This window comes from Lepidochelys kempii, chromosome 6 (genome assembly GCF_965140265.1).
Source record: "Lepidochelys kempii isolate rLepKem1 chromosome 6, rLepKem1.hap2, whole genome shotgun sequence".
Lineage (NCBI taxonomy): Eukaryota > Metazoa > Chordata > Testudines > Cheloniidae > Lepidochelys > Lepidochelys kempii.
In genome coordinates this window covers 40,370,199-40,394,385 of record NC_133261.1, presented here as the reverse complement: position 1 = coordinate 40,394,385, position 24,187 = coordinate 40,370,199, and the positions used below count along the sequence as shown (strand labels likewise).

The window sequence follows — 24,187 nt, the reverse complement described above, 5'->3', positions numbered from 1 at the left end:
TAGAAAGGCCTTCTACTGGTACTTTAAAAAAAAAAACCCAACAATCCTCAGTTCTTACTCAGGCAAATATTAATGAAGCTAATCAGAAGGCCTGTATGAGTAAGAACAAGTTATTGACATAGGCAAGGCTCCTATAAAGTGGAAATGTGATGTAAAATGAATCTTCACTGGGTTAGTCAAGGCACTTTTAAAATCTGTTAAAAGGAACATGTTGAAGACTGTCTAACTAGAAAAGCTATCAGTATGCCATTTGCCTGTTTTACCTTCTGATTTTCACTTTTGTATTTGTAACTTATTCTGGTGGGCAAAGCATATGCAGTATTTGTACCTTTTCAAAGGTGTTCACGTTAAAAATGCTGTTTCAGCAAATCAGAAGAGAACTTGTAAATAGTAGCATTTTTGCAAGTTTGCATTAGTAAAACTTGATCACGCAGTCCATTAGCATCATTAAAAGTAAAAGAGCTTTAACTGTGTATCAATATTTTTCTTCATCAGTAATGGAGTCTACTTTTTGAAATGGCTTTTAAACAATTTATATTTTATTACATGGGATAGAATAAGCATCCAAGTAAAACATTCCCTTGGATTATTAATTGTGTTTGTTATGGAATTGCCTAAGGACAAACCTAGATCAGGGCCCCGCTGTGCTAGAAACTGTCCAAACACAGAGTAGCAGACGGTCCCTGCCTTGATGAGTTTACAGTCTGTCTAGGCAAGACCAATATAGTGTGGCGGAAGGGATAGAACACACAATCAGAGAGAATATGATGACAGCAAGTGTTATGATTTTTTGGGAGTGGGCATAGTTATGAGAGCATCCGCTAAACAGAAAGCAAAAACTCGGAGTGAGGAGGACAGGGCAGTGTGAAGCTGAGGTGAAGACAGAGAGACGGGAGAGTGTTGAAGCAATCAGCACATGGAAGGGAAAGTCCTGTCAAAACTGTAGAAAGTCCTCAGTGTCTGAAGTACCTGCTTTGGCAGCCGCTCCTACTGGCTGTAGTTTCTAGCTGGTTCCTCTTAGCCTTGGGGAAAGGCTGCTATGTGGCAGGGAGAGAGAAACAAGGCTTCTACACATGGACTGGTGGTTTATCTAGGACAGTGAGGTGTGTGGAGACTGAGGGCAATATCTGACCCTAAGGACTGAATTCGATCATTTGATATAGACATAGGGTTGTCATTATCTTCACTGAAAGATTTATGATTTCAGCAGCAGAATTTTGTCCCCAAGAGTAACTCCTATGGTTGGATTTATATTTTGTATAAAATGTGTCCTGAGTGAATCCCTTCTGCTAGGTATTTAAATGCGGGTACATCTTCTGGTATCAAATGGGTGACTAGTGAGTAACTGAACCCCTTGGTCTCATGCAGCACTTTACTTAACCTAGAAATAATTATGTACACAGGCACAATTTCACCTTTAGGATGAGATACAATATTTCTAATGCGTTTCCTGAAAACTCAGATGCCTTATCAATGAGATTTAAATGCCAAGTAAGTAAGGCCTCACTATTACTATTTTATTTGAATTGTAGTAGTGACTAGAGGCCCCAGCTTCCCTGCGCAAGGCACTATCCAAATATATAGTGCAGAGATGGTCCCTGCCCTGAAAAGTTTACAATCTAAGGTATCTTACAAACCTGTATCTTCAGCAGAAGCTGATTGGTACAGTACAGTCAGCTAGTCTAATCTGTACAGATGAAAACTGCGGTGGGAAACTATTGGTCTGAATTTTTTTAGAAACGGCAGCTTTCAGAGTGCAAACAAAATAGACTTTCTCTCATGCTGATTAGCTCAGAACTAGTGTGAGAATAGTGCCACTTACAACCACAGGGCAAGATTCACCCCAGCTAGTCTAGGGCGATATAAAATCCATACAGGTTACACTCTGGCCACAAACTCTCTCTCGACAGCGCTAAACACTTTTTAGTGTGCATTGGCCCTCTGTGATTATGTTGGTGTGGAGAGAGCTGCAGCCATCCAGTACCATCTGAAAGTGACAGGTTTGTGGGAATAGACATTTAACAAAACTGGATTTGAGTTTGAGAGTCCACTATATACTGTGTGTGTGTGTGAGTGACATGAATGCTTAAATATGTGGCTGTATTTTAAAGAAGGGTAATGACAATACATAGTGACTTTTTTAATATCGGGTTGAAATATGAGTAGGATGAGCAGTTAAAGGCCATTATGGGGGAAGTTTTCAAGGGTCAAGAAAGGAGAGTAGATGGGATTTACTTAGAGTTGGTAACCACTCTAAACTCCAAAATATAGTACATAAAGAGATTAGGGATAAGGCAGGCTAAAAAATTCTCCAATGAAACTGGTTGTGTGTTTTTGTTTTGGGTTTTTTTTTCTCGATAGAAAACATAAGATTTCAACTAAAGAAAATCTTCTGAGAAGTGCCTGCTTTTTGGCAAAAAATTTCAACTTACTGATAAAACAAACTCCCGTAAACCAAAAAACTTTGGGCTGAAAACCAAAGGTTTGGAAATGCCACTGCTGTGCTTTATAGGAGTCTTAGCCCTGGTCTACACTGGGCGGGGGTAGATCTAAGTTAAGCAACTTCAGCTACATGAATAACATAGCTGAAGTCAACATACTTAGATTGACTTACTGTGGTGTCTTCACCACAGTAAGTCGACTGCTGCCACTCCCCTGTTGACTCTGCCTGCACCTCTCACAGCGCTGGAATACAGGAGTCGATGGGAGCGCTCGGGGGTTGATTTATTGTGTCTAGACTAGACGCGATAAATTGATCCCTGGTGGATCAATCGCTGCCTGCCAAAATCTGGCGGGTAGTGTAGACAAGCCCTAGGTCTCTCATGATGTATCATGGCAGTTCAGCAGGAGTGGAGACAATGGTGCTTTTTCTGTGTGTGGGTAGATGGCACAGAGAAATGATGGACATTTTCGGACAAGCTCTAATTAGGCTTTTTTTATACTTATCTGAATGTATTGTTAGAGTGGGGAAATAGCATGAAAATAGGTTGTTAGGCTTGAAAAATATTAAGTATGCACAGATCTGATGCATAGTGTACTTGCATGAGACCTTTAAAATTTATAGCAGTGTTTTCAGTACTTGAAAACAACAAATTGCCGTTATGGTTTACGGTGCCAAGGCCATGTGCAGTGCACATGTCAAATACAGTAATTAGAAAATGCTCTACTGCTATATCCAGGTATCTACCTTCTGTAGAACTGCACTGAAAAGTCATTTTTGGGTACTCGGAATTATAACTATGAATATAGTTACCTCATTGTCTGTAAATGAGAAGTTGTATTTGCTAAACTTTACCTTTCTGGGATGATTAAAATCTCATGCTGTTACAAGTTAATGCCCTTTTAAAATTAAGTTACTCTTGACTACTTTATATGCAACCTTTGATTACAATGGCTTTTTGCAAGGGACTGCTAGCTTTGCTCCCTCTTATTCAAATGAATACAATGATTTAGATTACTGCTATGGATCAGTTCATATTTTCTGCTGGTTAATTACTGTGACTAAATTGTTTGGTGTATCCAAAACCTTGTTAAACAACAATGAAGTAACGAATGCAGTATAATTTTTGCCTTAAACCTAGAATGACAAATAATGGTGTAATTATGTTTAATAAATCTTACCTTTATTTCTAAAAGTTGATTGATCTAATGATGAAAACATAGGGCGAATCCAGCTTCAGATGAAATCCAGTGGCTATCATTCCATTGATTACAATGAGTTGGATCACATAGTTGTTCTGTGTCAAGCTCCTAATAGAGTCCAGTTGCCCAAGGAAGCAGGACTGGCTCCAGGCACCAGTGGGCGGCAGTTAGAAAGGGGCGGCAGTGTTTTGGCGGCAGCTTCTCTGTCCTGGTGGTGGCAGCAATTTGGCCGCAGTGGCAAATCGGCCGTGGCTTCTCCCTTTTGCCATCCGCAGTGGCAGTGGTTTTTTTGTTTTTTTTTTTTCACTGCTTGGGGCAGCAAAAACTGTAGAGTTGGCCCTGCAAGGAAGGATGGCAGAATTCGACCTTATTAGTCATCTGGCACTAAACCCTAAATGTTGCACTATTCACAAGCATCACTAGAATGTCTACTTCTCATTATAGTTCAGTGATATTTAGAAATGGCAGCCTTTTCTGAATATCATCCCTTGCAGAGCAGAAGGAACTCTTTAGGTGTCCAAATGGATCCAGCTGTCTAGATGTGCCAAAACTCTTCATTTAGTACTTCATACAAACAAGAACAGAGGATTGAAATAGAAACAAAGAGCTTGCTTAAGAGTTTTGTTTATTATGAACATAAGGTAGTACATCAAGCAAAAAAACTACACCTGTGATATGTCAAACGATATTCTGTATCAAGGTCTCTCCTGTACGCTTTGCTAAAAAGTTGGGGGTGGAGGGAACCAAATCCTAGGTTCACTTGCTCAGTACTAAAAGTGAGAGACTTTTTTTTAAGTGGCTTAAACCATATGTTCCATCAGTTCAAACAGTTTCACGTTTCATCAGTTGCTGTTGTATTTGTTTGATTTGAAAAAACAGCATGATTTTAATAGGAAACTTGAACGACTTGCAAAATTTGTTTTTAACAAGGGAACAATCCCCAGCATCTCCTATCAGTCTAGATTATCTAGACTAGTCTAAATTATAAATTTGTGTTTTAACTATGATGTACATTGCAAGCGTTCTTTAATTGGCTGAGCCTATTAGGAATCAGACCTTTAAAACAGCAAGAGGCTTGTAGCATGTTACTTTTTCAGTTAAAGTCCACACTTTATCAAAATCTGAAGATGTGAATATTTTGTGAATGGAAAGCAAGTACTAAACAAAAGGAATTTATACTTGGTTCAGTGGATGAATCATACTTTTATGGCTTGACATGATGCTGAGAGTAATTTTGTAAAAATGGTGCAGTCAGTAACGACAAGGATAACTTATGAAAGTTCTAAGTTCCCTGTGGCTGCTGCTTCTGTTCCCTTAGAAATGTGTGTCACAAGAGTAAGTGCTTTAAAATAATACTAATTATCATGGTGCCTGGGTAGTCTGAGTTGCTGCAGTGTGCATTACCTTGCACTGTGTTGACAATTTGGGCTATTTAGTCCAAAGAATTTGACACTGGTCTCCTACAAAGCTACAGGAATAAGGCACTAAGTGAAATGCCCAGGAATTGGAGAAGTTAAGTCTACTTGGTTTTTAAAGCATATTGCACTTCTGCCATATTTTATGAGTGGCAAATGTAGGTAGTACAAGCCCTGCCTATAGCAGGTGTGTACAAGCATGCACAACGTTTGTGTGTGGTTCCCAATCATCATCACTAAACTTCTTCTTCCAATATGCTCCCCCACTGCCATCCCATTTTCTGACCCCCCCCCCCACACACACAACCTCACCCCACATACACTGTGGCACTTGTCCCCCTTTGCATTTGAATCAGGCAGTTTCCTGCTCCAGGCGGTATTAAGAGCGCAGGAGAGACTGTCTCCCTGTTGTTAATTCAGGTGCCTGGATCCTAACCTAGATTGTCCATGGTACCAGAGAGCTATACCTGCAGGGAAAATCCTGTTCAGGCCTAGTCTGGAGCATGTTCAGGGCAGACAGTCTTTGGAGAACTTAGCTGGTAAAATCTATTGGGCAGAACTGAGCATATAAACAGCAATTTTCAAAGGCCTATAACTTGGCCAAATTTGGGCAGATTTTCAATATGCATCCCTGATAGAGGCCACCCTTTGCCAAATTTCAAATCCCTGCTTCAAAGCATGGCAGCTCTAAAGAGGCTCAGTGAAAAGGTCTCAAGAATATCTTTACGTGGGATAAACCGTGTATCTTTCCCTAGTTGTTATCTCAGAAATAGTTGAATGGTTTGGGCTGAAAATTCCAACCCCTTCCCACTGTCTGCTCATCCCTCCCACCCTGCCCCGGAAGTGTCAGGCAGCCTATAATTAATATAGGCTATTAATATATTAATATGGCTAGTCTAAAATTTAATAACTTTCTAAAATTTTTATAACGTCTTTTTTCATATTTACAGTAGACATTTAAAAATAAATGCTATAAAACATCCAAGGGGGCATGGTTACTTCTGAGTATTTGGACACAGCCCTTGAATCTGTCCATCAATTTATAAATCAGATCATCACTGTCTAAAATCTGAATGTTTCTTGAAGGATGAAAGGGGATCTTATCCTCTTTTCCCCTCTGTACCTTGTGGTTTAAGGCATAGGATTGAATGTAGGTGTACTAGTATCTAGGATCAACAGCAGATTATTATTTCTTACACACACAGGTATATATTTCTCATATAAATGGGAAGTTTGTGAGTGTAGCTCTTATGCAGACATCAAGACAGTCAACTTAATTTCTTTTTTTATTGAAAGATTTTAAAACTTTATAAAAGTGCCAGAGCTCTGGTTTGCTCTATAAGTGCAAAAGTGCTATAATAGATCTACAATATTAGCTGGATGCTTGTGAACCATACACTTTTATTTGTTCAGCATTTGAAAAGCCAGAGGGCAAAACGCTGAATTGTCAACTTTTCTTATTGACTGATCATGCCTTACACTTTGTGTTTTTATTGTGAAAACTGTATGTTTTTGCACAGATGGCCCTGTGTAAAATAAACTTGCTTTGTACTGTAATCTGGGAGAGCTGTGGGGAACTGATCCACTCTTTTTATTAAACTTTTTTCTGGCAGTCTGGAAGGGATGCCACAGTACATACAAGTTTCATGTGTACAGTATGATGATTCATGTGTTAAATCTCTGGGGTTATAAATGAACAAAGAAGGACTGGAAAAAGAATTCTATGAGTGAAAACATTTTGCTGACATCTCATCTCTAAAATATTATCTTTCCGGTCACCTTAAACCTTACCGTATTTCATTTTCAGAAAGTCTGATTTATCTTAGAAGTTCGGCTGTCAAGTGATTAAAAAAAATTGCACGATTAAACAATATTAGAATACTAGTTATTTAAATATTTTTGGATGTTTTCTACATTTTCAAATATTGCTTTCAATAACAGTGCTCGCTTTATATTTTTGATTGCAAGTAATTGCACTGTAAAAAAACCAAAGAAATAGTATTTTTCAATTGCACTATAATACTTGTATTAAGTGAATCTCTTTATCACAAAAGTTGAACTTACAAATCTAGAATTATGTACCAAAAAACTGCATTCAAAAATAAAACAATCTAAAAATTTTAGACTAAAAGTGCACTCAGGCCTTCTTGTTCAGTCAATCACTCAAACAAATTTGTTTACATTTGCGGGAGATAATGCTGTCCATTTCTTGTTCACAATGTCACCAGAAAGTGAGAACAGGCATTCACATGGCACTGTTGTAGCTGGTGTTGCAAGGTATTTATGTGCCAGATGCGCTAAAGATTCATATGTCCCTTCATGCTTCAACCACCATACCAGGGACACGTGTCCATGCAGATGATGGGTTCTGCTCATTAACAATCCAAAGCAGCGTGGACCGACGCATGTTCATTTTCATTATCTGAGTCAGATGCCACCAGCAGAAGGCTGATTTTCTTTTTGGTGGTTCGGGTTCTGTAGTTTCTGCATCAGAGTGTTGCTCTTTTAAGACTTCTGAAAGCATGCTCCGCACCTCGTCTCCCTCAGATTTTTGGAAGGAACTTCAGATTCTTAAATCTTGGGTTGAGTGCTGTAGCTATCTTTAGAAATCCCACATTGGTACCTTCTTTGTGTTTTTGTCAAATCTGCAGTGAAAGTGTTCTTAAAATGAACAACATGGGCTGGGGTCATCATTCGAGAATGCTATAACACGAAATATATGGCAGAAACAGAGCAGGGGACATACAATTCTCCCCAAGGAGTTCAGTCACAAATTTAATTAACACTTTCTTTTTTAACAAGCATCATTTCAAGTACAACACCAAATACAATATACATGAATGTAGAAAAACATACAAAATATTTAACTCAAAAAAATTAATCGCAGTTTTATTGCACTGTAAACAGAATACCAATTGAAATTAATCGCCTGAGTTAACTGCTATTAATCGACAACCCTAATTAGAAATAAAATAGACCTGACAGAAAACAACTGTGGAATTTGAGATGGGGTGTGTGTGTGTAATGATCACTTTAATAAAAGGAAGATTGTAAGAAAAATGGCGATTTTTTAAAAAATTGCTAACTTTTATAACATGAGCAGTTAAAACAGGTTCTGAAGACAAGAACATATCTATATTCCCAGTTGGCTTACACTTCTCAGATCTTTAATGACCTTGTTTATGCTGCCTAATTGATTTAGGATAGACGATAATTAGATACTAATTTAACAGCAATTTTTTTCTGTAACTCTTCTCCACTATTGCCAGCAAATGCAACTTGCCTTCTTTCTTTTAGCTTTATAGAAATTTAAATGTTTGTTTATTATGGACATAGTCCAATGCTCTTTGAAATGTCATTGTGTCTGAGCATTCTTTCCACTGACTTCAGTGGATCCTAGGTCAGGTACTGTCTATCAGATACCTGTACAGTAACTCCTCACTTAACATTGTAGTTATGTTCCTGAAAAATGCGACTTTAAGCTAATCCAGTTTCCCCATAAGAATTAATGTAAATGGGAGGGGGGGGTTAGGTTTCAGGGAAATTTTTCTCACCAGACAAAAAACTGTGTGTACGTGTACACGCACACAAGTTTTAAACAATTTAATACTGTACACAGCAATGATGGTGAACCTTGGTTGAAGTGGTGAAGTTAGAGGGTGAGATATTTCCCAGAGAATGCCCTGCTGCTAAATGATGAACTAGCATTCAGCTGAGCCCTCAAGGGTTAACACATTGTTAATATCACCTCACACTCTAGAAGGCAGCACAAATGGAGGGAGGAGAGACAGAGACACACCCCCTGTGTGGGGGCGGGGGGAAGGAGAGAGATGTGCATTGCCCCTTTAAGTATGCTGACCGCATTCTAAGTACCTTACCTTTTTAAAAAAAAAAATCAGGAAGTTGAAACAGCAGCTGTGGCCAGCAAGCTCGCCCTGTCCTGTCCTCACCCTGCTTTATCTGGAGAAGGGGCGGGGGGGGCATGACTAGAGGGGAGGGGGACACCTTCACTGTGCAGGGAGGCTCCCAGGAGCAGCTCCAAGGCAGAGGGCAGGAACAGTGGGGGGAGGGACAGCTGAACTGCCAACAATTGATAGCCTGTTGGGCGGCTGCTGCACAGGGAATTTAAGAGAACGGGGAGCTGATAGGGGGCTGCCGGTCCACCCTGGTTCCAAGCCCCCGCCAGCTAACTGCAATGGGCTGCTCTTCCTGCAAGCAGTGGGCAAAGCAGGTGGCTGCCAAACAGCGTGATAAGGGAGCACTGCGCAACTTTAAATGAGCATGTTCCCTAATTGATCAGCAACATAACAAAGAAACAGTGTTAACCAGGACAACTTTAAGTGAGGAGTTACTGTATTCTGTATCCTAAATTCAGGTGCCTGTTATTTGTGGGCATGTATGTATTAACTTGAAAATTCCATGCTGCAGAGAACGTTGAGATATCAAAATTTGTTTTTGATTAGGAATGAAACCCCCAAATTTTGAAATCCTTGGAAAGAAAATTCTGTTTTTGTGTTTTTGTTTTTCAGATTGATCAAAACATTCTTCTTTTGACACTTTGAACATTTTGTGTGTGTTTATTTTATTTATAAAAAAAAAATTCTAAACCGTCATTTATGGAACTTCCCCCTCTCTCCCTCCACCCTCCCCTCCCGCTTTTCTCTGAAACAAAATTTTGGCAAAATGACACAATTTCATGAAGCATTTCAATTTTCAACAGAACTGCTTTCTCCAAGGGAAAAAGGTTCCATCAAAGTATTTCTGACCAACAGTAACACATATGGTTACTAAGGTGGGTGTTGCCATTCACATATATTAATCTGGTGAATTATTAGGAGATGCTGACAAACCTGGCTCAAAATTCAATTTTCAATTATTTTGTTCATTCGTAGTCATCAGCGATCCCTCAAGGTTGAGGATGATCTTTCACAGGTTTGCATTTTTTTAATGTATCCTTTGGTGACTGAGGAGTCCAATCCTTGAGCTGCAAACATTGCGGGTGCTGTTGGAAGTCAGGATTGCACCATGATGGCTGTGTAACGGACATCTGTTCCTTATTGTGTACCTATATGAATTAAATGCATAAGCTATGACCTAACCTGTGTTGTGCTTGTGTGAATGGTAGGATAGGTGAAGAATCTCTTCCTGATATTCAAGAAAGCCTTAGGAAAGGTGTAAGACCCAAAGTTCAAACTAGGGCAGGCATGTTCAGTCCCTCAGTGACTCGTGTGCAAGCTGCAGTCAGCACAAGCAGTCTGGGAACAGACACTATTCCTTAAGGCTTGACCCAAAGCCCATAATACTTCCAGAGGTTTGGGATAGACTTTTTAGCAGTGTTGTCCAGGGCTATCCCTGGATGGAGTGGAAGTCCAGGACTATGAGATGGTTAGCATCTAATTGTATATAAATCAAGCTGCTGGTTTTTATATTTCACAGATTTTGGTTTGTGATGTCGTAAAAATTGGAGGCTGACAAGATGTATTAGAATACTGGTGTGAGCATTCATTTATACCCTATTTTCTATTGTAGTTCTTAGTTGGACAAACTTTTTAAAAAGTCTCAAGCAATAGGTTTTCCTTTCCCTTCCCTTGGGAGAATATTCCACAATCTAATACATTTTAGGATTTTCATAATTAATAATTATCCAGTTGTCCATATAATTGTATATTTCATTTCTTTCTGCCAGTACAAGATTGCTGGCTTCACTTTATTGTCAAATTATTTGTCTTTTCTAGCTGTAAATTATCCATGTAATGGACTCGTCACCATATCCTTGAGGGTGACTATTCCACTCCTTAATCAACTTCTCCAGTAGGAAGCTGTAACTGGAATTCCTGCCAGTCATACCCCTTTGGTCCAGTTGAAACAATTCCTCTCTATCCTGGTGTATGCACCTTTTAAATATGTGATATTAATATAAAGGTTTTGTTTCCCTTATTTACAAGGATACGCAGCTGGTTTGAGCACCATGCTTTTTTAAATCTTCCTGGGATATGAGTAATTGCTGAGGGGTATCCTGCCAAGGTAGATCAAACTACAGCATTTATTTTGAAAGGAGACATCTCTCCAAAAAGCAACATGTTTCTGAGAGCTATTTTAAATAAAGCATTGTAAACATAATTTCTTGCAGCAACAGCAGAGTTTTTCTAATGTCCTGTTGTACATGATTTATCCAGATGTCTGGAAGGCACATTCTCTTTAAGGGGGCTGGGGGGGAGGGAAAGAGAATGTGCACTCTTTTATCTGACAGTCTGTTGTCGGTAATTGGAAGAACCAACTAGTGTTTTTACAAAGCCCTACTCTAAAGGAAAGAGTAGAAAAAGAAGTTCAACCTTTCTATCTTGGTTTTATTGCTGCAGGCTTATATAAACAACACTGCTGCTGTATGTTCCAATCAATAAACTAGCAATTGGTTCAGTAGTTAGTTTAGTTTCTAATTAGAGGCGTATGAATAAATTCTCACTGTGTAACTAGCTACAGGTCATGTTTTGGCTGGAAAAATAACTAAGCATTTGGCATATTCACTTTAAACTTTCCACATTTTGTGCTACAACAAATAGCAGCTGATGAAGGCAAAACCTACCTTCTTTTCTGCTTGCACAAATGATGGTTTTGCTTACAAAAATAGCTCTGGTTTAAAAAAAAAAAATTCCTTGATGGAAAAATTGCAAAATGCACATGACTGACTTGAAGGGCTCAAGCCTTCAGGTTACTGAGCTCCTATATGCTGCTGAACACACTCAGGGCACATGACGATCACTGACCGTTGAGGGCACTCGGCACGTAACAAGACTGAACCTTTATACAATAAAAATGAATATGGCGTTTTGCCCTGGGCAAATAGCAGTATTGTATGTAGTCGGTCACTGCAAAGAAAGTAGCAAGATAAGTGTGTGAGTACTAAAGATATCATTGGTGCATGTTGGCAGTGTTGCTGTAGCCTTGTTGGCCCCAGGGTACTGGAGAGACAAGGTGGGTGATGTAATATCTTTTACTGGACGAATTGGTTCATGGTCAGTTATTCATACCACCTGTTCTGCTATTCAGACTACTGCGAGATCTACGCTTTCCCAAAGCTCTCGAACTCTGAGTTGTTTATAAGAGCATGTTCTACCATTTATTTGAAGCCTTGTGAAGTGTGGTGGTAGTTTTGTCGACTTCCTCAGCTGCTCCCTATTAAGTAGCAGGACAAGATAAAAAACCCTTCTAAGGTTCTGAGGCCCTTCTAAGTTGAACCCAACAACCATCTCAATCAGAACTGGTTTGGGGTCAGCAGCTTTCTTGGTATGGTCATATTATTAGAATGGAAGACCAGTACATTGTGAAGCATGTTTACCAAGTAGGTACACGGCCAATGCTCACAGGGGCACTAAAAGCTTTGGTGGCATAAGATTGCCAGTGATGGACACACAATAATATCCAGCCAGAAGACCCTAAGGACCTAATCAAAGATAGATCGAGTGTCACCCAGATCAACATGGAGGCTACTTCCTTTTGGGATTACCCATGATGAAACATGGCAGTTTTTGGATGGGTTTAGTGCAAAATTTTCTTTTAAAATTGTGGTTAGGCTTATGTTTTAAACCTGGAACTAGAAGCAAAAATTCCACTTTGCAGTTTTATTTAGTCAAAACTTTGGCAAGACCACTGAGCATTAGTACTATAAACATAGAGTAGCCTAAACCCACTAGATACATAGTCCACGCTTGTCGCAAGAATTTGTAAATCATAATGAAGCAGTCAGCACACCTAATCCTTCTGCATTTGTCAAAAAATAGGCCATCTTTCTATTTTGTGTTAAGTATGTTCTTATTTATTATTACTGGGGCCAAAAGCATGTGAGGTACTGTACTGACATGTAAGAATACAGTTCCTTGCACCAAAGAGCTCATGGGCACATTACCCTTAATGAAGAGACAATAAATGTTGATGTGTATATAATACCCAGCACATTGTACAACACTCTCTAGTCTCCCACTGGTTAGGTATTTTCATTCCAAAACCAGATTTATGATACAATAGAATCAGTACAGAGCCTTATTTTGGACAGAAAAAGAAGAAAGGCGTGTGCTATTCTCCTTTTGAAAGTTTTGTCTCGGTACATTGGATGCATAGCTTGCAGTCATGCACTTTCAGTTACTTGCAAACTGAAAACCAACTGCTTAGGAATAGTAAACAATGAACAGAACCTTGTCATTGGAGTTTGCACGCTAAAGAATGTAGTATTTGTGTATATATAGCTGTGCTGCACAGATTGGAATTTTTTTTCCTGAAGCTATGTGATAAATTGCATTTAATCTTCTCGCATGCCCTCTGCCCACTCAGCCATCCCCATCAGGACTACATCCTTCTCAGACAAAACTGCTTCCCTAAGTGTGGAATTTTCCAAAAAATTCCACTGACCTGAGCTCCAGAACTAGCAATGTTTTGTCCTAGGGCAGTTTTTAAGGAATAATATTTTGTCAATGTTAGCAGCAAAACACCCCTTTATTACTCAGGAAGGCTGAAAATCACCTTTCTCTGTTCGTGTGAAGTGTTTTTCTAGTCCTAAACCGTCAAGAGAGTGAGACTTTAAAAATCATCTAACAGCTTTTCTATAAGTCAAGCTGTTTATTTTAGAGGCTTTCCTTGGAGGCACTGGCAGCTCTGTTATCCATATCATCACCCCCAGCAAGGAACAGCTGTAGCAAGCTTCACCTGGCTCCTCTTCACTTCCTGCTGGAAGCAGCTGCAGGAGGACATGGAATCAGAGATTCCTCTTTATCCTTTTCATCATGAGTTAGTGACAACTTCATTTTTCCATCCCTGTTCACCCAGGGAATTGGTGATAATCTAGAGTGACCAGATGTCCCGATTTTATAGGGACAGTCCTGATATTTGGGGTTTTGTCTTGTATAGGCGCCTATTACTCCCACCCCCTGTCTCTATTTTTCACACTTGCTGTCTGGTCACCCTATGATAATCACTTTGGCTGGCATCACTTAAAGGCTATTGTGCACTAGCTTGTACCCAAGTTTACTTTTTAGATGTATAAATATTGCCTTAAAGTTGTTTTTAAGATTTTCAGCTTTTTAATCTTATGAAGATTGTCACCTGTTTTTTCCCTTGTCAGAAGTGTTGGAGGCTTCAAACTGTTAATGTAGTGTACGCTTCCTTAGTCACTGAAGTTGAATGGGATTTATTAACAAAAACCAACAATACCCTCCCCTCTCCCCCAAAGTTTTAAGTGGTGTGATTAAATATCTAAATTTTCATTCTTTTAGCTCTGGTTCTCCAGCCACCATAGTCTTCCATGCAAGATAGGTGTTTTTCCTAATTTTTTTAAGAGGAAATAAAATATTTTTAAAACAATAAAGCATCCCCCTCAATCCTTTGTGATATTAGTAGAATTGGTTGAAAACATTTTGACTTTGACTCCAGAAAATGTTGATTTTTTTGTTTTTTATCAATAAAACAAATTTTTTGGTCTTCAGTTTTTGAAAGAGAACGCAAAGTCTGCAGGAAGTAGGCTCTTTGCTAATTGTATTTTCTGTCAATTATTTCCCTGGAAAACTTCCAGTCAGTGCTGGACACCAGATCTCCAAGTGGGGGGGACCACCTGCGTGTACTACTTGTCTAACAGCACGTAGTCCTAACAAAAGAGAGGGCCGGCAATACCAAAAATGATTGAATCTGTTCTTGTAATTGAATGTATTACAATAAAGAAATGTTACACAACTGTTCTTTGTATCTATTTTGCAAATGCACTCATTTGGGCAGCATGCTATAAAATTAGTACTCTAGGCCAGCCGTTCTCAACAGCGGGGCCCCAGCACCTCCCATGGATCTGAAGCCAAGAGCCGTAGGGTTGAAGCCCTGATCCCTGTGGGGCTGAAGCCGGGAGCCCATGGGCAGATTTGGGGGGACACAGGGTGTTGACCTCCCAAAACTACAGTGCAAGAGCAGGGCAGTCCTGGGGTAGCTCCACACCCCCTCCACCTCCTTCTTTCCCCTCCCCCTGTCCAGGTGGGAGGCAGGAAACCAGAGCCCAGCAGCGTGGGAGAGCTCCTGGCCTGGCTGGTGCCATGGAACAGGCAGCTGCGGCCTTCCCTCATCTCCTGCTGGTTCAGGGGATCAAAGCTACTCCTTAGCTCCCAGACCCCTTTGTTCATGCAGTGGCAGCTGGTAAGAGCCACCTGGGCAGGGTGAGTGGGCTCTGTGGCTAGCAGAGCCCTTGGGGACCAGGGATTGCAGGGGAGCCCTCCCTGAGTGACTCCCTCCCTGCAGCCTGTGCTATGTCCCTGCCCTCACACAGCTCCTAGCTACCCCCCTCCCAGCACCCTGAGCTACCCCCTGAGCTACCCCTCTGTCCACACACAACCCTTAGCTACCACCTCCTTGCACCCTGAGCAGTTCTCAAACTTTTTGAATTGAGCCCCTGCCCCCTCTTGAGTCATAATTTTTGGTAGTGCCCCGCCCCCACAGCCCAGACAGGCAGGTGGCCTGCTGAGGTGAATCAGAGGGTATAGGGAGTGCTCCTCCCTGGACCCTACCATACAAAGTTGGCTTGAGCCATGCTCATGGGCTCCTGCCCACCCAAAATAGAAGTCAAACTACACCTGTGCCCGAGCTTCCCCCAGCCCAGAGCCTTGACTCCTTTCCTTCCCCGCTGGGCCTGGACTTTTTATAGCATGTTGTGGTGGTCTTTTTCAGAAAAGAAAAGATTGAGAACCTCTGCTCTAGGCCATGGAAATAAAAGTACCCAGGAAAAGTCCTTTGATCAAGACAATACAATTGGAGTGCTAGACATTATTTGCTAATTAGAAAGTCTCTTAAAATATCTTGCTTCATCCTTTCCTGCTGTTAGAATCTATCCTGGAATTCTGTTATTGTAATTATTACTATTCTGTAGCAGAATAATACAGCAGGAAAGATTTAAGCTTCTGACTTTTCAGTTGCTTGATTTTAATCTACCATGATAGTACTTACAGAATTTGAACTTTCTTGAGGTTGTGGCTCTTCAATGCTGCTAATATTGAGGCACAAGTTCTTGTGTCACAGCAGCAATTCGGCAATACTACTGTGAAGCTCTGGTTACAGATATAATGTTGCTACTCCCCTGAATCCTCTATTTTTTGGAATGCATGTTCTGTAGTTCAACTACATGCATTTTACAAATTCCCTCAAGACCTTTTGGAACTGGCTTAGAACTAGAAAAGCACTACATTAGAGTTGGAGTATGACTTAAGAATTCTGGTTGATATTGTGAAGTCATATTATGAAAAACTGCTCCGTCATGAATGCCTGTACATTCAGTCACAGATCTTAGTGAGCATCCCTGGGTATTTCAAGCTTCTGCAGCCTCAGCAGACTATAGCATTGGCTCATCCCTTAGCCTCTCTGGCACGTTTCTTGGGCACAGACTCTCTCATCCTTTCATGTAAATTTTAGCTCCTCAGCTAACCTGCCCTAGGGCTCCAGGACAAGCCCTGGCCCCCAAGGTATCCCAGTTACTTAACCATACTTTCTCCCAGAACTCCACCCCAAAGGTGTGAAGCTTCCGGTTTATAGTTTCACTCTTAGGGACATGCACCAGTCAGACAAATACACACACACTTCAGAGTCTTAACACATTAATGATTTTTTATACTTCATCGTTCAAAGCACAGGAAAGTACAGATCGTACAAATCAAACACTTTAAACAATGATGTCCCTCAGTAGCTCACCCTTTTCTTGTAAGTCCTTGGACCAGAAGAGTCATACTGTTCTGGAAAAAAAACCCTGTTTTTTGATTTCTCTAAAAAAATCAGTAATGTATCAAATACCCCAGACACCACAAACTGATACCTCTGTCTTTTTATTCTGAATTCCAGTTCAACAGTCAATAAACAGATTTCTCCAGATAAAAGTCAGCCGTAATTTGGTTGCAGATTTCAGGCCTGTATCCTGTGGACAGGTGTCCACATTTATAACAGTTTCTTCTACAACTGAGATATTTATTGGCAGGTTAAAGCTTCACTGGGCAGAAGAGAGGTGTGTGTGTGCGCCGCATTGCACAGTACCTGGAAGGTTTTTTCCCCTAGCAGTACCCATTGGGTTGGCTCAGGCGCCCCCTGGAGTCATGCCTCCATGGCACCGTATATAGGGCTCTGCTGACCTGCTGCCACTTCAGTTCCTTCTTACCGAATCTCCCAGCACCACTGCCTACCACCAGTCGGCACTGCTCCCCCATGCTGGTCCTACGGTGAATCCTCCCAATCAGAGACTGATGCAGAGTCCTTTATGTCCAGGCAGAGCCAGCACAGATCAGAATGCAGACATTTGAGGTCAGACAGGGAGAGACAGCAATTTCCCGCGATGCCATGGCCTGCACAATGGCAGACTGCAGCCCAATGGCCATTTTGGACCCCCAGGGCATTCCATCAAAGCCAGGGGTCCTATTCCAGGAGGCTGGATTTCAAACCACCAGCCGGTCCTTAGTAGATATAGCTTCAATTCCTGTGGGGCTATGTCTAATTTCACTGAGCTTCTGCCAGAAGACTTGAGGGCAGAGTTTTCCGCCTTGGTTGAGGAGGGCAACTTGTGGCAAGGGCGTCGCTCCAGGCAGCCCTGGATGTTGCCGATTTGGCTGCTCGCACCATGACCATGAGGAGGAGCTCCTGGCTGCAGGCATCAGGGCTCCTGTGTGAGGTTCAACAGACCATCCAGGACTTCCCGTTTGAGGGCTCAACCCGTTTCTCTGAGAAAATGGACTCTCAGCTTCATAGCCTTAAGGACTCAAGAGTCACTCTCAAGTCCCTGGGTCTCCATATTCCATCTATCGTAGTGGAGGCATTTTAAGCCCCAGCCTCTGCCTCGATTCTACCAGCCACAGAACAGGCAGGACTACTCTAGGAGGCATAAGATAAACAACAGGAGGCAGCCTCCCTCGTTGGCTCAGGGCAGGCAAGCCAGTCGTCCAGTCAAAAGCAGACCTATTGAAGGTGTGCCCGTGGGCAATGCACCAGTTCAAACACTGGATCCAACCATCCCTTCTTTTTTGTGCTGACTATCCCATTTCCACCCTGTGAGGGCCTGAATTACACCAGATGGCTAGGTGGTCTGCATGGTAGAACTGGGATATTCTCTCCAGTTCAGCTCCCGCTCTCCTTTCCACCCCACTTCCCTTTTCTTCTTCAGGGATCCTTATCACAAGTAGCTTCTAATGCAAGAGGTATGCAAGCTTCTAAGTGTGGGGACTGTGTAAGAGGTTCCTCAGGAGCTAACGGGCAAGGGCTTATATTCCCATTATTTCCTAATCCCAAAAGCCAAAGCCCGCCTCTGGCCCATCCTAGACCTGCGAGATCTCAACAAGTTCATGAAGAAGCTGAAGTTCTGCATGGTCTCTTTGGCCTCCATTATCCCTTCCCTGGATCCAGGGCACGGGACTGGTATGCCACTCTCAACTTGAAGGGTGCTTATTTTCATCTTTTAATAACACCGTCTCACAGAAGGTACCTCAGGTTTGCGGTGAACCATAACCACTATCATTTCATGGTCCTCCCCTTTGGCCTGTCGGCGGCACCTCAAGTGTTCACCAAGTGCATGGAAGTGATGGCTGCTTTTTTGCAGAAGCGCTAACTGCAGGTGTTTCCATATCTCAATGACTAGCTGATCAAGGGCTGCCCCAAAGCACAAGTGGACGCACATATGAGCCTGATAAGAGCAACTTTCCATGACCTTGGCCTTCTACTGAACATGCAGAAGTCAACTCTGTCCCCCGTTCAGAGGATAGAGTTCTTAGGGGAAGTATTGGACTCAAAACAGGCAAGAACATTTCTACCAGAGTAACGTTTTCAGACCCTTTGCAACATCATACAGGATCTCAGACAATTCCCTACCACCACAACAAGGAATTGCCTAAAACTCGGCCACATGGTTGTCTGTACTGATGTAGTGCAGCATGCCAGACTGAGGCTCTGACCCCTTCAGGCATAGCTAGCCTCAGTATATCAACAAAACCGGGACAGTCTAGACAAGGTAGTCATGGATTCATAGATACTAAGGTCAGAAGGGACCATTATGTTCATCTAGTCCAACCTCCTGCACAACGCAGGCCACAGAATCTCACTCACCCACCCACTCCTGCGAAAAACCTCTCACCTATGTCTGAGCTATTGAAGTCCTCAAATCGTGGTTTAAAGACTTCAAGGAGCAGAGAATCCTCCAGCAAGTGACCCGTGCCCCATGCTACAGAGGAAGGCGAAAAACCTCCAGGGCCTCTTCCAACCTGCCCTGGAGGAAAATTCCTTCCTGACCCCAAATATGGCGATCAGCTAAACCCTGAGCATATGGGCAAAATTCACCAGCCAGATACCCAGGAAAGAATTCTCTGTAGTAACTCAGATCCCACCCCATCTAACATCCCATCACAGGCCATTAAGCCTATTTACCATGAATATTTAAAGATCAATTAATTACCAAAATCATGTTATCCCATCATACCATCTCCTCGATAAACTTATCAAGTTTAATCTTAAAGCCAGATAGATCTTTTGCCCCCACTGCTTCCCTTGGAAGGCTATTCCAAAACTTCACTCCTCTGATGGTTAGAAACCTTTGTCTAATTTCAAGTCTAAACTTCCCAATGACCAGTTTATATCCATTTGCCTTTGTGTCCACATTGGTACTGAGCTTAAATAATTCCTCTCCCTCTCTGGTATTTATCTCTCTGATATATTTATAGAGAGCAATCATATCTCCCCTCAACCTTTTTTTAGTTAGGCTAAACAAGCCAAGCTCCTTGAGTCTCCTTTCATAAGGCAAGACCACCTCCTTTACACATTTCCATCCATTCCACTCGTCCACAAGGTGCTACTCAAGTTTCTCACAACAGAGATCGGAGGCTTCTGTCACCTGCTACATCAGTGAAAAAACACTGTACTATAGACAAATGAAAACTATTAATTATTCCAGCCATACAAAGATAATAAAAGACTTGGTGCTTTACTATCCTCCATCAAACTGTTTTTGTTGGAGGTTAAATTGAAATCTATGAATTCATTTTAGTGGAAAGGTGTTTGAATCCCATACATAGCCTTCCTTATGGGAGTAGAACAAGAGATGCTTTTTCCGTATCTGACATAGATTTCCTGTAATATATGGTCTCTGAAAATTGTATTTTTTTAGTTTAGATCACTATTATCCTGATAAAAATGTTTTACTAGTGTTATGTAAGCAGCAAAACACATATGCTGCTGGCAAATTATCTGCCAGCTGCTAGTCTGGGTATATCTTGATCATTTCATTTATGTTGTACAAAAAGAGCGGTGGAATGCTTATATAAAAAAAAAGAGAGTATCCTCTGAGTTGCCTTTCAGGAAAGAATAAACATCTTACATAATTTTTATCAAGGAAGCATTAGATTATGTGAATACTTCCTTCAATATCTGATGAGTAGCCTTTAATACATAATTGTTATGCAGTTAGGCAGTACACTACAGCAGAATATTATTTGCATTTTCCATCATATTGTAATAACATAATATCTTACTCATGTTTATTACATGATACTAGACATGTCAGTCATAATAAGTGAAATACTAATACTGTTGCCACCAACATCAACAGTATTGTACCAACACAGTATATCAGATTCAAAATGATTATGATGGAAGATAAGCGGCACAATAAAATCACTGAAGGCATGTAAAGTGCTATAGTAAAATCCAGTACCTGCAGTTTTTACAGAGCTATTTTTATGCGGTCAGATATAGGTGGGTTGAAAGCAAGCTTAGTCAATGTACTAAATCCCTTTTCATCAGCTGATGCATTGCAAACAACATCTGTATAGTTTCACTGTTTTTATAGCCTTGTTGGTTGCAGGATATGAGACATACAAGGTAGGTGAAGTCATGTCTTGTATAGGACTGTACGTGGGTCACTGATTATTCAAATGATTTTGGTGAAATTCAGGCTTCTTTAATTCAATCAGTAGCCAACATATGTGAGAGCAACTTTTTTCTTGGCATACATCAGTCACAGGAATATTACCTGTGTGAAGATGTAAATAGAAAGGACCCAATCCTCAGAGGTGCCGTGTGCCCCCAACTTCCATATATAATGGATCATGAACTAATTCAGCTCAGTCGAAAGGCTCCCACTGACTTTAATAAGAATTGGATCTAACCCCAAATGTAAAGAGGTACTGAGCACTTGCAAGTCGAACTGGTCTCCCTAGGAATGGCAAGGAGAGCTACTGAATGGTTTATTCAACAAAAAACACAGTTTTGGGTCAGCTGAAGCTTTTTTCCCAAATTTGGGTTGAAGTCATCAAATAGTTTTGTCAGGAAAAAAAATTGGGAAGAAAAATTCTGGAACCTTAAATGTTTCAGGTTGACCTTTTTGAAACAAAACGTTTTGACTTGTTACAAAATGACATTTCATTTCAAGCTTTAGTTGCTTTTAACCGAAAGCAAGCAAACAACCACTCCAAAATGAAACAAGATGGTTTTTTTTGACATGAAATGAAAATATTTGTTTTTTTGTTTCGATGAGAGAACCTGAAAAAAAAGATTTAGGTTAATCCAAAATGATTTTTTAAAATTCTATTTTTCCATTTACTACCAAGCTAAAAAAATCAATTTTTCATGTAGTTTTAGTGGCAAGTCATTGCAGATGTTCAGATCCTCCCAGGATTTAGCCATCTGGGAGTATGGGGGCAATTAGGACCCTTCAAAAAGCATTTAGCATCTTGCTGGATTGAGCTCCAAATCAAAACAGATGGAATTGTTTTAATCTCCTGGAAGCGTTCGGAAATTTTACAAATCTGAAGTTCACATCTCCTTGCTTTCCTTCATGTGCTGCAGAACTGAATTCCACTTGAAACTAAAGAGCAACGGTGTCTATATCTATGAGAGAAATTACATTTGATTGCTATGGTTAAGCAGAGACAGAATTTATGTATATGTATTGTTTTTTTTTTCATTTGTCTTGTTCTTTTGCCTTTGATAAAAATGAGTGATATTTTGTTTGCAGAATCCTATTTACATTTGCAACACCTGCAGAGCAGATAGTGCTCTACCTCAGCACTCTTGTAAGTAAAAAATAGGTAGATGGGAAAACTCTGTATCCCAGAGCAAAATAACAAGAAAACCCTATTATGTTTCATTGACATGCAGCTCTTTCAAATGTTTCCCTTTGAGAAGTTAATTATGTGATTGCTACATTCCTTTAAAGCTGCAGAGAAAATATCTATAATGAGCTGAATCTGAACAGAGTTTTTTTCAGATATATGCATCTCTTCAACTTTCCCGCTGGGGAAGGGTGCTTATTGAGCTCTTCATTTACACTGTATTACAGATTTTTTTAAATACTTTCTCACTCTCAGTAATTGATGTATTACCATTTCCCCACAGCATATTTTCTTGTTAAACACATTCATCTTTTCTCCATTAAGATTAAACAGAATGGTCATTATATCATAAAGAAATAAAATATTCACTTCTCTACTTACGGCAAAAATGCAGCTATTATCTGTCAAATGTACAGATTAACTTTGCCTTCAGGTAGATTTTAATGGCCCTTTAAATATAGCACTGAACCACTGTAACATACAGTAACAGATGAAGAACTTTCTTCATTAGGAGAAAGTATATTTTAATTAGATGTCAGCTCCAAGATTTTTTGTTCAAATCGTACTCTTAGCCATGAAAGATTTTTCTCTTTGCTTATGTGCATTCATGACAACAGTTACACTGGAAGTTAAAATTAGGGAAAACAATCTGTACTTCATTACTTCCTATAGACTTTTTAATAGGTTTTAATTAAAATGTTAAAGATTGTATTCCTTACATAGTCCCAATTCAAATAACAGTGAAGAGCTTGAGTATGAAGAGATCTGAAATAATGTGAGATTAGGCAGTTTGTGAGTATAAACTGCATTTGCACATGCAGATGGGGAATCGAAGACTTTACATTCAGGTATGCAGTGTCCATTCGCAGATATGAATTTTTGTTCATGAAGTTTTCAACCATAATAAAACTGGCTGTTCTGAAATTTTGGAAGGTAAAACTGTTGTGGTTTTGAAGGCGTTTTTGACATTTGGGCCCCTATAGCTTGATTGGGACATGTTGCTTGTTCTACACCAGAGGTGTCGGATACTCCTTTACAGAGAAAACTGAATGTTTTAATTTGTGCAAATCACTTAAAGGAAGCATCAAGGGGGATGGTAAGACTGAAATATTCAGGACCACTTCTGTTCTGTTACACCCATGCTTGAAAGCTAGTTTTCAACCATTCACTGGAAACTGAATTGTGGGTGTGGAGTATCAAGGTCACTAAGCAGCACAAGAACTCAGACCATACTTGCATGCAAGGTATTGTAATATAAATCAGCCCAGAGGAATTTCCAAGAAGAAGGTAAGCTATCTGCATCCTCCGTTTTGTCTTGAAAAGATGAGTGTGGACAACAGTAGTTGTCACTAAAAATGACTGACACAATTTGACTACAATTACTTCTGATGGAATTTTTTTGACTGTAGTGACTCTGAAGGCAACAGTCACAGAATGCCGATCAGGAACTATAAACGTATGGAGGAGCAGGTATACAATAGGGTTTTTTTTAATTGGGGCTCCCCATAATTGCCTGGTTCTAGCTGTCTTTCTTGGTGTTCAGCTATTGCTACAAGTGTACAAGATTTGGGACCTGTTTTTTGTACATTTGCTTTCCTTACTTCAGAATTATAACGCCATCACTTAGAATTTAACTATTTCTTGCCTGGCTTTGGACCGCATTATCCATTTTATTTTCCTAAATCTGGTACTGGTAACTGTAACATTTCAGGTCTTCAAATGGGAAATATTCCCATTCCAAGGAACCTGGTGCAATGAATTGATAGATAAAGTTTCTCCTCAGTGTTCAGCAACATGGATATTTTAGTATTTATAAGAGATATAACCTTTAGTTAGACATCTAAAAATCTGGGGAGGGATTAAGTTAATTCCAGGGGCTGAAATCACAGTGAGAAGATCAACTTTTTCCTCCCTTCATCCTAGAAAATTCCAGTAGACTCCCCCATCATCCAAGATTGAAACCTCACCTCCCTTTTCTCACTTCCTTTCACTTCAGTCAGACTGGTACACTTCTTATCAGTCATTTCCTACCTCCTA

General features: G+C 40.5%; 1 protein-coding gene across 1 annotated transcript in view; it reads left to right on the top strand.

The window, feature by feature from the left end:
* SPON1 (spondin 1) overlaps window positions 1–24,187 on the top strand; it is a 316,618-nt gene that overhangs the window by 119,266 nt on the left and 173,165 nt on the right. The window lies entirely within an intron of this gene.